This window comes from Mytilus galloprovincialis, chromosome 7 (genome assembly GCF_965363235.1).
Source record: "Mytilus galloprovincialis chromosome 7, xbMytGall1.hap1.1, whole genome shotgun sequence".
Classification (NCBI taxonomy): Eukaryota; Metazoa; Mollusca; class Bivalvia; order Mytilida; family Mytilidae; genus Mytilus; species Mytilus galloprovincialis.
The window spans coordinates 60,508,212-60,518,796 of NC_134844.1; the positions used below are offsets into that span (position 1 = coordinate 60,508,212).

General features: G+C 30.3%; 1 long non-coding RNA gene across 1 annotated transcript; it reads left to right on the forward strand.

The window, feature by feature from the left end:
- Positions 1-928: 928 nt before the first annotated feature.
- Positions 929-6,245, forward strand: LOC143081839 (uncharacterized). The gene is made up of 2 exons (XR_012980115.1): positions 929-1,037; positions 3,033-6,245. It is a non-coding gene; the product is annotated as an uncharacterized LOC143081839 (long non-coding RNA).
- Positions 6,246-10,585: the final 4,340 nt, after the last annotated feature.

Below are 10,585 nucleotides of genomic sequence, written 5' to 3' on the forward strand. Positions count from 1 at the left end.
CAGTTTCGACTTCAGGATAATCTAATAAAAATATAATAGCTAAAGATGTGTTTTCAAATATTTTGTAATGATGTTATTTTCTTCTTTTTTTTGTGATTTCTTAGTTTTATATTTGGCCGTTTGGCTACCTTCGTCTTCAGAATCCAGTTTCTCGGCTATATTCTTATTTAAAACCCTAACTGTGTCAAATTTTAACTTCATTCTTTGTGTCGAATTAGGAAAACCAATATCACCTAAAGACCTGTAGTTAGTACATTTTAAAGGGCGTAATTTTCGCAAACATCTTCCTTTAAAACTTTAAAAACATTTAAAACTGTAAAATTATCAAATACAGACCAAATAAACACGAAATAAACCAAAAATATCACAAACCAAAACAATAGGAAATTTGTAAAAATATTCTAATACCCATAGTGATCTTTGGAGGATAATAGACACACGTAATAAGCGAGATACAAATCCGTTATTTGCTTTTTTTATTTTTGCACTTTAATCTGTTATCCAAGCTATCAATACTTCGATCCACTGTATCATTTACTAAAATATCAACTTTAAGATTGTGACCTACATATGTACTTTTACATATGCATATGCTAACATGCATATGCCTTAAGATGGATATTGATACTAGATGTTTGTAATGTTTGATTTACTGTTATAATTACCAAAATATATGTACCGATGTCTATTGTACTCAAATAGTGTCTACATAAGATACATATATAATGTTTATTTTTGAATTTCATAAACAATAAACGTTTTGTAATTTGAATATTTCATTGACTCAATAAAACTATTCATTGAAACTAGTCTTACACTTTAACCTAATATTTAGTCAGGAGCGATTCTTAAAAGCGTATACCTAGGCCTGTGATAAGATATGTTTACATAAAGATGTTATCTATATTTTTCATACTTTACTACTATACCATGTTTAATGCTTTCAAAGATATGGTTTAAAGATCACCATTTAGTTGAAAAACTGATGACAACTTTAGGGTTAGTTTACGACGACCTCAGACAATATCTCTTTTAAGGTACAGTTGTATTTTTCATAGCACACATCTTTTTTTCTTTCATCGCGTTAGAATAAATGGCATTTCATCAGTTATTCTTTCATTTCTATAAAACCAATATTGATAGAAAACATATATTAAGATATTTATAAGCATACTTGTTGAAACAGACTTATCAAACAGTATTATTTTTTTCAAAATTACATCTCTTACATCTTTTCTTTTAACGGATTGTTGACTGGAATTTCAAACATGGATGCTTAGTATACTAACATAGATTTCCAAAAGGAATCATGTGATTAACCGAAAAGTTTAAGTCTCCTAAGAAGACATGGATATATATTTTCCATATTTTCCCAATCAGTCAATTCTTGTTTTTTACAAATAAACTGTAGTTTGAATATGTTGAATTTATTATTTTTTTTCTGATATTTTGTCATTTTCTTTTATGAATAAACGTTTTCTCACTGTGATCAGAATCATTGCTTAACAGATCATGAATTTGTTTAAGGATGTTTGCTTTTCATGTCTGTCATAATTATTATCTATATGTTGTCAATACAAATCTTGCGCGCTAAAGCCTATGTTTCTTTTAATAATCTTATTATATTCATTTAGTTTTAAAAGGCAATTTTTAAAAAAAATATTTGTTATTTCTCAATAATTTTTTGAACGAAAAAAAGATCATAAAAAATCCAAGAAAATCAGCTTTTACGGGCCAGATTTTCAATGGCTTATATTTCAAGAACAAGAACATGAAAATTGCATTTTATTCTTCCTTTTAATTGTCAAAATTACAATCTAGTTAGTAATGCAGTCATTCATAAAACTTGCAAGTAACACTTTAAAATACTAATTCAAGTGGATTTTTTTATTTATTCAACATTGAATCTAAATTAATGCGGAAATTCATGGGTATTAATTCATACTTCGTTTACCTGCATTACAATAGTTTAAAATAATAGACGATAATTTAACCATTTTTCATTATTCTTATTGGTTAACCTTGAGTAAAGAATAAAAACATATTTCTAATCACTGATCAAGTTTATCAAACTTGAATACAGTGAGTATCCCCATCTCATTTTAGATCACTTGGCCCAAAGCCAAAAGTAAGCATTTTGCGAGCGGCACTACTGAGTTCTATGTAGACGAACCGGTGTGCTTTGTGTCTTGGATAAATCTTATCCGTTTGCATGATTTCTCAATAAATTTATAAAAATAGGGAGACACTGTACATAGCTAGAGGATCAGCAGGACAATACCTTAAAATAAATATGATGACGTAACACTTCAATTGATCCCTTAAAGTAGATATTTCCCTTTGACAACTACGCTTTTTTGTGAAACTTCATATGATGAAAAAAAAAAATAAGGCAAGCATAATCATATGATGAAAACCTCCATATAAGTCAATTTTTTAATTTGTTTTAATTGCTTTAAAAAACGCAGAATGATATGCAAATCAATGCAATTTGAAGAAGGAAAAAAAAACTATACAAATCAAACAATTAAATGAAGATACAATTTGAGTTTCTCTACATGGTGTTAATCAGGTGCGTTTAATATTACTCATATCGGGATAAATGTTGCTACCAAGATGAATAACTTATTTTTCCACTTATAAAGAGTTAAATTTATTTTCTGTGCGAGTAAATGTCGAAGTGACATTTCTGTAAACCCTTTTTTATCCGATCTCGTTAGAAGGATTTTTAAAGAGTTGCGAACGGGTAAAAACCGTATTGGAACTTTTCAGCCATCTTAGAATTCGGGATTTCCAATTTGTGTCTCTTTCTTTCCAATAACTACTTATAACTATATAATGCCTTGATAACTTTTCGATCTTCACAGATAGGCTTTCTTTTAATCACGAATAAGCATTATGTAACCTTTTTGTATTTGCGTATTTCTGAAAAGACTTTAAGGATAGAGAGATTTTTATTTTTTTTTAAATCCTCCAAGCAAAACATAATGAAAATAGAATAGTTTTTTTGATTTGAAGTTATTTTATTGTAGAAATATGGCAGCCAAATATTGCGAACCGTGTAGTGCACGTGATATGACTCGAACAGCATTCAAATGGTGTACCGAATGTGAAGAAGCTCTATGTTCTAAATGTACAGAGGCCCATAAAGTCCAAAAAATGTCTCGAAGTCATCACTTAGTAGAAGTAGATAAAATACCGAAACAAATTAATCTATCTTATTTCTGTTCAAAGCATCAACATTTACCTTTCGATTATTTTTGTGTTGATCATGACGTAATATGTTGTAAGGAATGTTTGCCAAAAAATCATCTAGCATGTAAGAACGTCACACCCATTGCTATTGCATCAAAGGGTTCTAAACAATCGCAATCCTTCCTTGATTCTAAGGAACAATGGCAATTCATTATAGACGCTTTAGAGAAGCTACGCCATAATTGCCTGGAAAATAATAATCGAGTGGAACAAGAAGAAATGAACATTCGAAAACAAATAGCAAGCACAAAACATAGTATCATTATACACTTAGAATCTTTGGAGAAATCGCTTCTTAATCACCTAAACGAAATAAAGGAAAATATCGTTACCAAGTTAAAACGACATGAGAAAGATATTAGTGACTTGGTGACAACCACAAATATTCAAAAGGAATCTTCGGAATTTGTTAGAGATCATGGTTCCGAGAAACAAGCGTTTGTTTTAAATCATTCATCAAAACCCGTATTCGATGAAATTGAAAACAAAGTTAAGCAGCTTACGGATTCGTTCGCAGAGTCCAGTCTTACATACGTTGAAAGTATTTCGAAGGAAAAACTAAAACATCTTGGTTCAATAGAATTAACGGAAACACCCTGTTCTCTTCCTTTTGTCAAATACAATCGGCGCCAGTCCAAGGTGGCAGTTGATCAACGGCGCCAGATAAACTCCTTTACTCATCTTAACGATATCGATTTGAAAGGGAAAAGTTTGAGTGAAGTAACTGGTATCACCATATCAGACAATAACACATTGATTTTCTGTGATGTAAATACGAACACTGTTTATTTTTGTGATGAAAGCGGTACCTTTCAATCAGCTATCAGCACTCCGAATTCACCATGGGACATAGCAGCAATTCCAGGAACAACCACTGCTGTTATGTCTTGTAGAAATGCTAAGTATATACAGTTCATAGATATCAAATTGCGTTTATGTTCAAATCAAGTAAAAGTCAAACAGTGTGCAGGTGGTATTGCTGCGTCAAATGATAACATATTCGTTGCAGTTAATTGGAAAATACAGGTTCTAGACTTACATGGTAATGTCAAGAAATCAATAAGTCTTAAACACGAACAGAAAATGGATTCATATATTTGCGTATGCTCAAATGGGAACATATGTTATTCATGCGGTGAAAAAATTTACTGCATTAAACCTGATGGAAGCTCTGTTTTTTTCTATGATTCATCTTATCTTCGTTCACCACGAAATATGATAACAGATTATGATGGAAACATATACGTCCTGGATAAAGGTTCACATAATATTCATAAACTTACATCTGCTGGAAAATTAGTAAACATTTTATTACACGAGCGCGTGTCCGACCCTATTTCGTTTTGTTTCAGCAAAGACTTGTCAAAAATTTACATTGCAAATAGGTTTGGAAGGAAAATGTCAGTGTTCAAAACAAAATAGTCCTTTTGAAAAGATTTTACAACCTAAAATACATCAGTCTATGAATATATGAATACATTTGATTGATTGCAACGGACTATATATATATACGGGAGTCTATCAAAAGGACCAATCAGCAAATTTAGTATGTATCGGATCGTCTAATAGCATCTTATTTTAGTACCATTGTGTAAATGTTTAGACTTGTATATATTTATATGTATACATGTATACGAAGTATAAGGACGTTGCAAACTTGTTTTATGTGTTGATTTTTATGTTTTTATCATCTCAATATCATTTTCAAAAAAGCCTGTAAATAGGTCTTTCCGTTTTTCCTTAGAAAGACCTATTGATTTTGTTCTGATTATAAGGTCTTTCCATTTTTCTTTGGAAAACCTATTGGTTTTCGTCTAATTATAATTTATTTCTTCTCACCACATATTTGCTAACGGTGCTTTGTGGTTTCGCAAGATGTCACTTTGATTTTTGCATATCATATCAAACAGTTATTGCGACTTTGAAACTGACCCTGTTTTGCGAAACACTTTTTATTGTGAGAGTTATCTCCCCAAACACTGTTTTTCTTGTAAGCGCATCTCCTTCGTAACCGTTAAAGATTACGACCAAATTATTTTATCAATCCGCTCATTATATCCTCATGATCTTTAAAAACGTTTGAAGAACTCCTATCCATATAAGAATTATATCCCCTACTGTACTGTCGTTTAGGAAACATGTAACTGAAACTTTTAAACCATAAGTGATAGAGATCAAAGTTCCTTTTGATTAAGGTCCCTTGGTAAAAAATAGACAGAAAATAAGGTCAAGGTCAGATGTAAGAGTCATGTTCTAAAGTTTGATTTTGATATTATAACGACAAATATTTTAACTTAATTGATAGTTGCGACATGTCATAATACATAAATTTGGGTTGAAGGGGTGCGTAGAATGTAAATGTAAATTTTAGTCCCTCTTATATTATGAATTATTCGTATAGTAATATAACTCATTAACCATGCATAATAAAGATCTAGGATCTTTTGATTTTATGTCCTTCGTTTATGACCTAGAATAGAGACCAAGGTCATAAATAAAATTGACGTTCTTGATTTTGACCTTCGCTTTTATTTGAATATGCATGATAAATATATGGGACTTTCTTCATTAAGTTGCAAGCCATATGACATTGAAAAAGAAACCGGAAGTGAACCTATGTAAACCGGGAAAAGCTATCTTTCGTACTTTTTGAATATAAAAGTATATAGAACCATACATTTTTGTAATCAGTGTCAAGTTGACTTTCAAATGAAACCAGAATAAACATTTTTCAAAACGGAACAAACAAATATTTTCCCTTATTTACCAAAAAAAGAAATCTCGAATCAGTTCACAGTTAGATGTCATCTGACATTGGAAATGACATTTTTAACTCGATTTTAGTATTTTCATATTTAAATACATGTTTTTTGGGGTAAGACCTTCAATTGTTCTGTGAACAATTGGGTGTTAAGTTGTTTCATACTTCGTTATTTGTTTTATTATAGAACTTGAATAAGACGTAATTTGATAATAAAAGTTAAGTTTTAGATGTTCAAATATTCATCAATTGCAATCGATAAGTAGATTGTTTGTCAACATGATTAACATTATGGTCTGTCGTAATTCGCTTGTTATACTATCATATAAATTGTTAGAATTGATAGTGATATCAAAACTGATACTGTACACAAACTATTTGTCTGCCCTATATATTTTGATGACTTATATCTTAACACTGACACAATTAAGGACATCACATAGAAGATTGTACAACCAGTCAAATAAACAGATCTTTAATTGCATATATGCAAATTATTATTCTGTTTTTACGTAGCACAATATAAATATAATAAGGGAAAATGACCAATTTGAAATTAAAAAGAAAGAAAGAATAATCATGTACACTATCTAATAGGTTATAGTTGACGTGTAGGACCTCGACAGAAAATAGTTGCTCAAGAAATTTGAGAAAAAGAAACGTGATAATCTTCATTATATTTGATTCTTCAACTTTTGAATTTTAAAATAAGGTTTTGTATTAGCAAATATCTTATAGGAGAGTCCCAAATATGATCATTTTGGATTAACGGAATAACAAACAGCTCTCGGCGATGCCCTCAATGTTCTCAATTTTCCTAAATGTTATTCAAAAGTAAAAGCTTCAATTTCAAAGAATACACAGTTACGTTTACCCAGCTGGCAGACACAATACATTTGCGTTTATATCAAACATATCGTATAAGTCTAAGAATTATAAATATAGTTTCCATATTTCGAATCATATTTGGCATTGGGCTTATTGATAGTAATGCTGCCAAATATGGTTCGAGATTGACATTTGTACTTATAGCTATATATAGGGTGTACATTAAACTTTTTATTCAACAGTTAGATAACAGTGACCCGCCTTGACTTATAAAAATTTACAAATTCGGAATTTTTACATAAGATTTGATAAAAGTTATCTCTAGAGACGTTATTCCGGTATATACAATAATACATTGCTTTCCAAATGTTATTTGTTTTCCATATTTCTGCCACCTACAAAGATAAAAATAATTTGACATTTTTGTTTAAACATGTTAAAGATACCCTGTAGAACACGACATTTATAAAAATTGTAACCACGGGTGTTATTCCATTAACCTAAAGGAAGCGCAAAAAGCAAAAGTAGATATTATATGTAAAAAAAAGAAAACAAGATGTGGTCCGAGACCGAATGACACAAAAAATAGCAACTATAGTTCACCATACGGCCTTCAACAATGAGCAAAGCCAAAACTGCATAGTCAGCTATATATAAAAGACCCCGAAATGACAATGTTAAACAATCCAAACGAGAAAACTAACTACCTAATTTATGTACCAAAAAATGAACGAAAAACAAATATGTAACACATAAACAAACGACCACCACTGAATTACAGGCTCCTCCTGATTTGGGACAGGCACATACATACAAAATGCGGTAGAGGTAAGCATGTTATCAGGATCCCAACCCTCTCCTAACCTGGGACAGTGGTGTAACAGTAAAACATAAGAACGAATCATAAAAATCAGCTGAAAAAGGCTTAACTCATCAGATGGATACAAATACAAATATTACACAAAGTTGACGTTTCCGGATACTGGTACATCCCAATAACACAACGACACGTAGTACAGATTTGAGAGTACCCGCAATTACTGACAGTTAGTTCAAAGCCACTAACAACTTATATTAAAAAATCATGCTTCTAAGACGTAATAGTTATGAAGGGAACTTAATTATAAATCAGTGCACATCAAATATTAAATGATTTTAGTGTCAAGACGTCATTACATGTAATAGTCAGAGAAAATCATGACCTTGTGCAATGTCAAGATACAGGTATCTATACATTGTAGATCTATGAATGTATATATGTATATAACAAAAATATTTAGTTTGCTTTTAATTTACTGATAACAAAATTAATATTAATACCAATAAAAACAATACTCAATGATCTAGTTACAGTGTTGAATTAGTAACCTTTTAGAATAAGTTTATTAAAAGGATTGATAAGTTTATTAGGATCGTATCTTAGTTTCTGGCCACGGTAAAAACATTTCCATAAAACTGAGAATGTGCTCTCCCGTTTGAAATAAGTTGTCTACAGGTTCAACCCAACTTTATGCATATGGAAGAATTAAGTAAACGTTTTAAGTAATTTGTGGTAACAAAATATCTAGCTTAATAATTTATCAGTAATATATAGATTACGTTCTTTAAAATCAAAAACGTCACAACAGACACAGACATAGCGAACGAGTTGTGAAATATAGACACGGTGGTGCCAAAGGAACATCACCATTCAAAAGGGAAAATTAACAATAGGGAACAAAAAATCGTCCCTTTTGTCGTGAATTTTAGTGTGAGTATCCCGCGTAAAACCAAAGTGTCTAAATCTAGGAAAGGACACTTACTACCGTTTTGATTTGATTTATTTAAAGTAAGTTGTTTTGGGTAAATGTCGGCAGTATATTGAGAAAAATCTTGATAGATTTTTAACGATATAATATCATCAAGATAGTGGTAAGTGTTGTTGACTTCGTCGATTAAATGCAATTTAGACGTGTCTATACTGAGTTGGATCACACACTGTGATTATTTACAGTATTATAACAAAACTTCTATTAAAAAGGCGTAATAAGTTTCCATTGGAATACATACGACCTGCCGATAAACTTTGTGGGCGAAACGTACATAAATATTAAGGAGAAAATCAACAGCTTAAATCATATGAAGACACCCTCAGTAAGTATATCTAGCATAAAATCACTTTCTCATTAGAGAATAAGGCTTTAAATAAGTTTCAGCAATTATATTTGCATTCTGATTTACCAAACGACCATTTAATTTAATAGGAAATCTTGTTTTTGATAAGATTGTGTGGAAGTGTAGTGTAATAGTAGAAAAGTCAAAATTGTCCACAGAATCAAAAGGACCATCAAAAGCACGTTATTTATTCAAAACATCCAGAAATAATTTATTCCACTATTTTTATATATTTTATTACAATAGTTTATGTTAAGCTATTTGATATAAGTTAAGGACACTGAACAATTAGTTATAAAACAATTACTAGAGGCCGAGATGAAACGATGTTTTACTGTTTTTTGTGTAGTTTATGTAATAAATACATAGTAGGGACCTTCAAATGTTTAGAAGAAGCATTCAGCTGTAATGTGATTGTGATATGTTGGTTTACATGACTTTCTGTACAGTGCATGGCTTGAATATAGATGAATTTAAAATTTCATCCAAAAAACAACCGTGCAGTGTTTGTGTTGGCCGGTACAAACAAACACAAACCGCTTTGAAAATTCTTGAAGTTTATTTCTGATTCTGGAAAAAGGCGTTATATGTACTCTTTTATTTATTTCTAAATTATTTTTAAAATGTGATATTCTAATATTTACTACGTTCTTACATTTGTACATTTATTCAAATAAAAATCAAGAGATTTTTCATCAGATTTTTTCCCGTTTACACCATTTGTTTTACAAAAATATAGAAAAGCAAAAATTTATTAAAACTAAAGTTTATTCTTCCTAATAAGATATCACTCATCTTGAAGGTATCCCGGGTAATTAAACCACGTGATAATTGTAAACCATGAAGTACCCAAATAAGCAGGAATAACAAAGTCGAAACTAAATATCAAAATCTCTTGTCAATCGCACGATCGTTATACCCGACAAGATAATAACAAACGCATACATAGTTTCATAGATCCATAAAAAAGAATAATACCAGACATATAAACTACCCATCGGGAATCTATTTTTTACAATTAACTTCATCCGTAACAAATTTGTTTATTACTATAGTCAGCCGTTTTTAAACTTTTTATGTAAAAACAAATAAATGTAGGGGAACTATAGTTAAGACTACTTAGAGTCCGACAGTAATACATAAGACATGTATAAACTTAAACGAGTAGGTAAATTTACTACCACTTGTTTATAAATAACAAAGTCGGGTGTATTGAATGGTAATTATGAAAATTTTAATAATTCTAACTACAGGTTAGATGAAGTAAAAACACTGTTTAGATATTTGTCAATGGTAAGTAAGATATGGAACATGTAAGTTTGCACTCGTTATAAACAATTATGGACATTTTGAAAAATATAAATATTTCAAGTAGTTCATACAATGAATACAAATGTCGATTATGTTAATTCAGATAGGAAGTTACGGAACTAAAGATGGTTACATTTTATAATGAAAAAAAAAAGAAATTTACAGAGCAAATTTGATTTAAATTCAGACCAATTTGTCATTTCATTCACTTCTTTAGAATTATGAACATAAACATAGTAAAATAACAGTTTTATATTTCAATTGGAGATTATATCA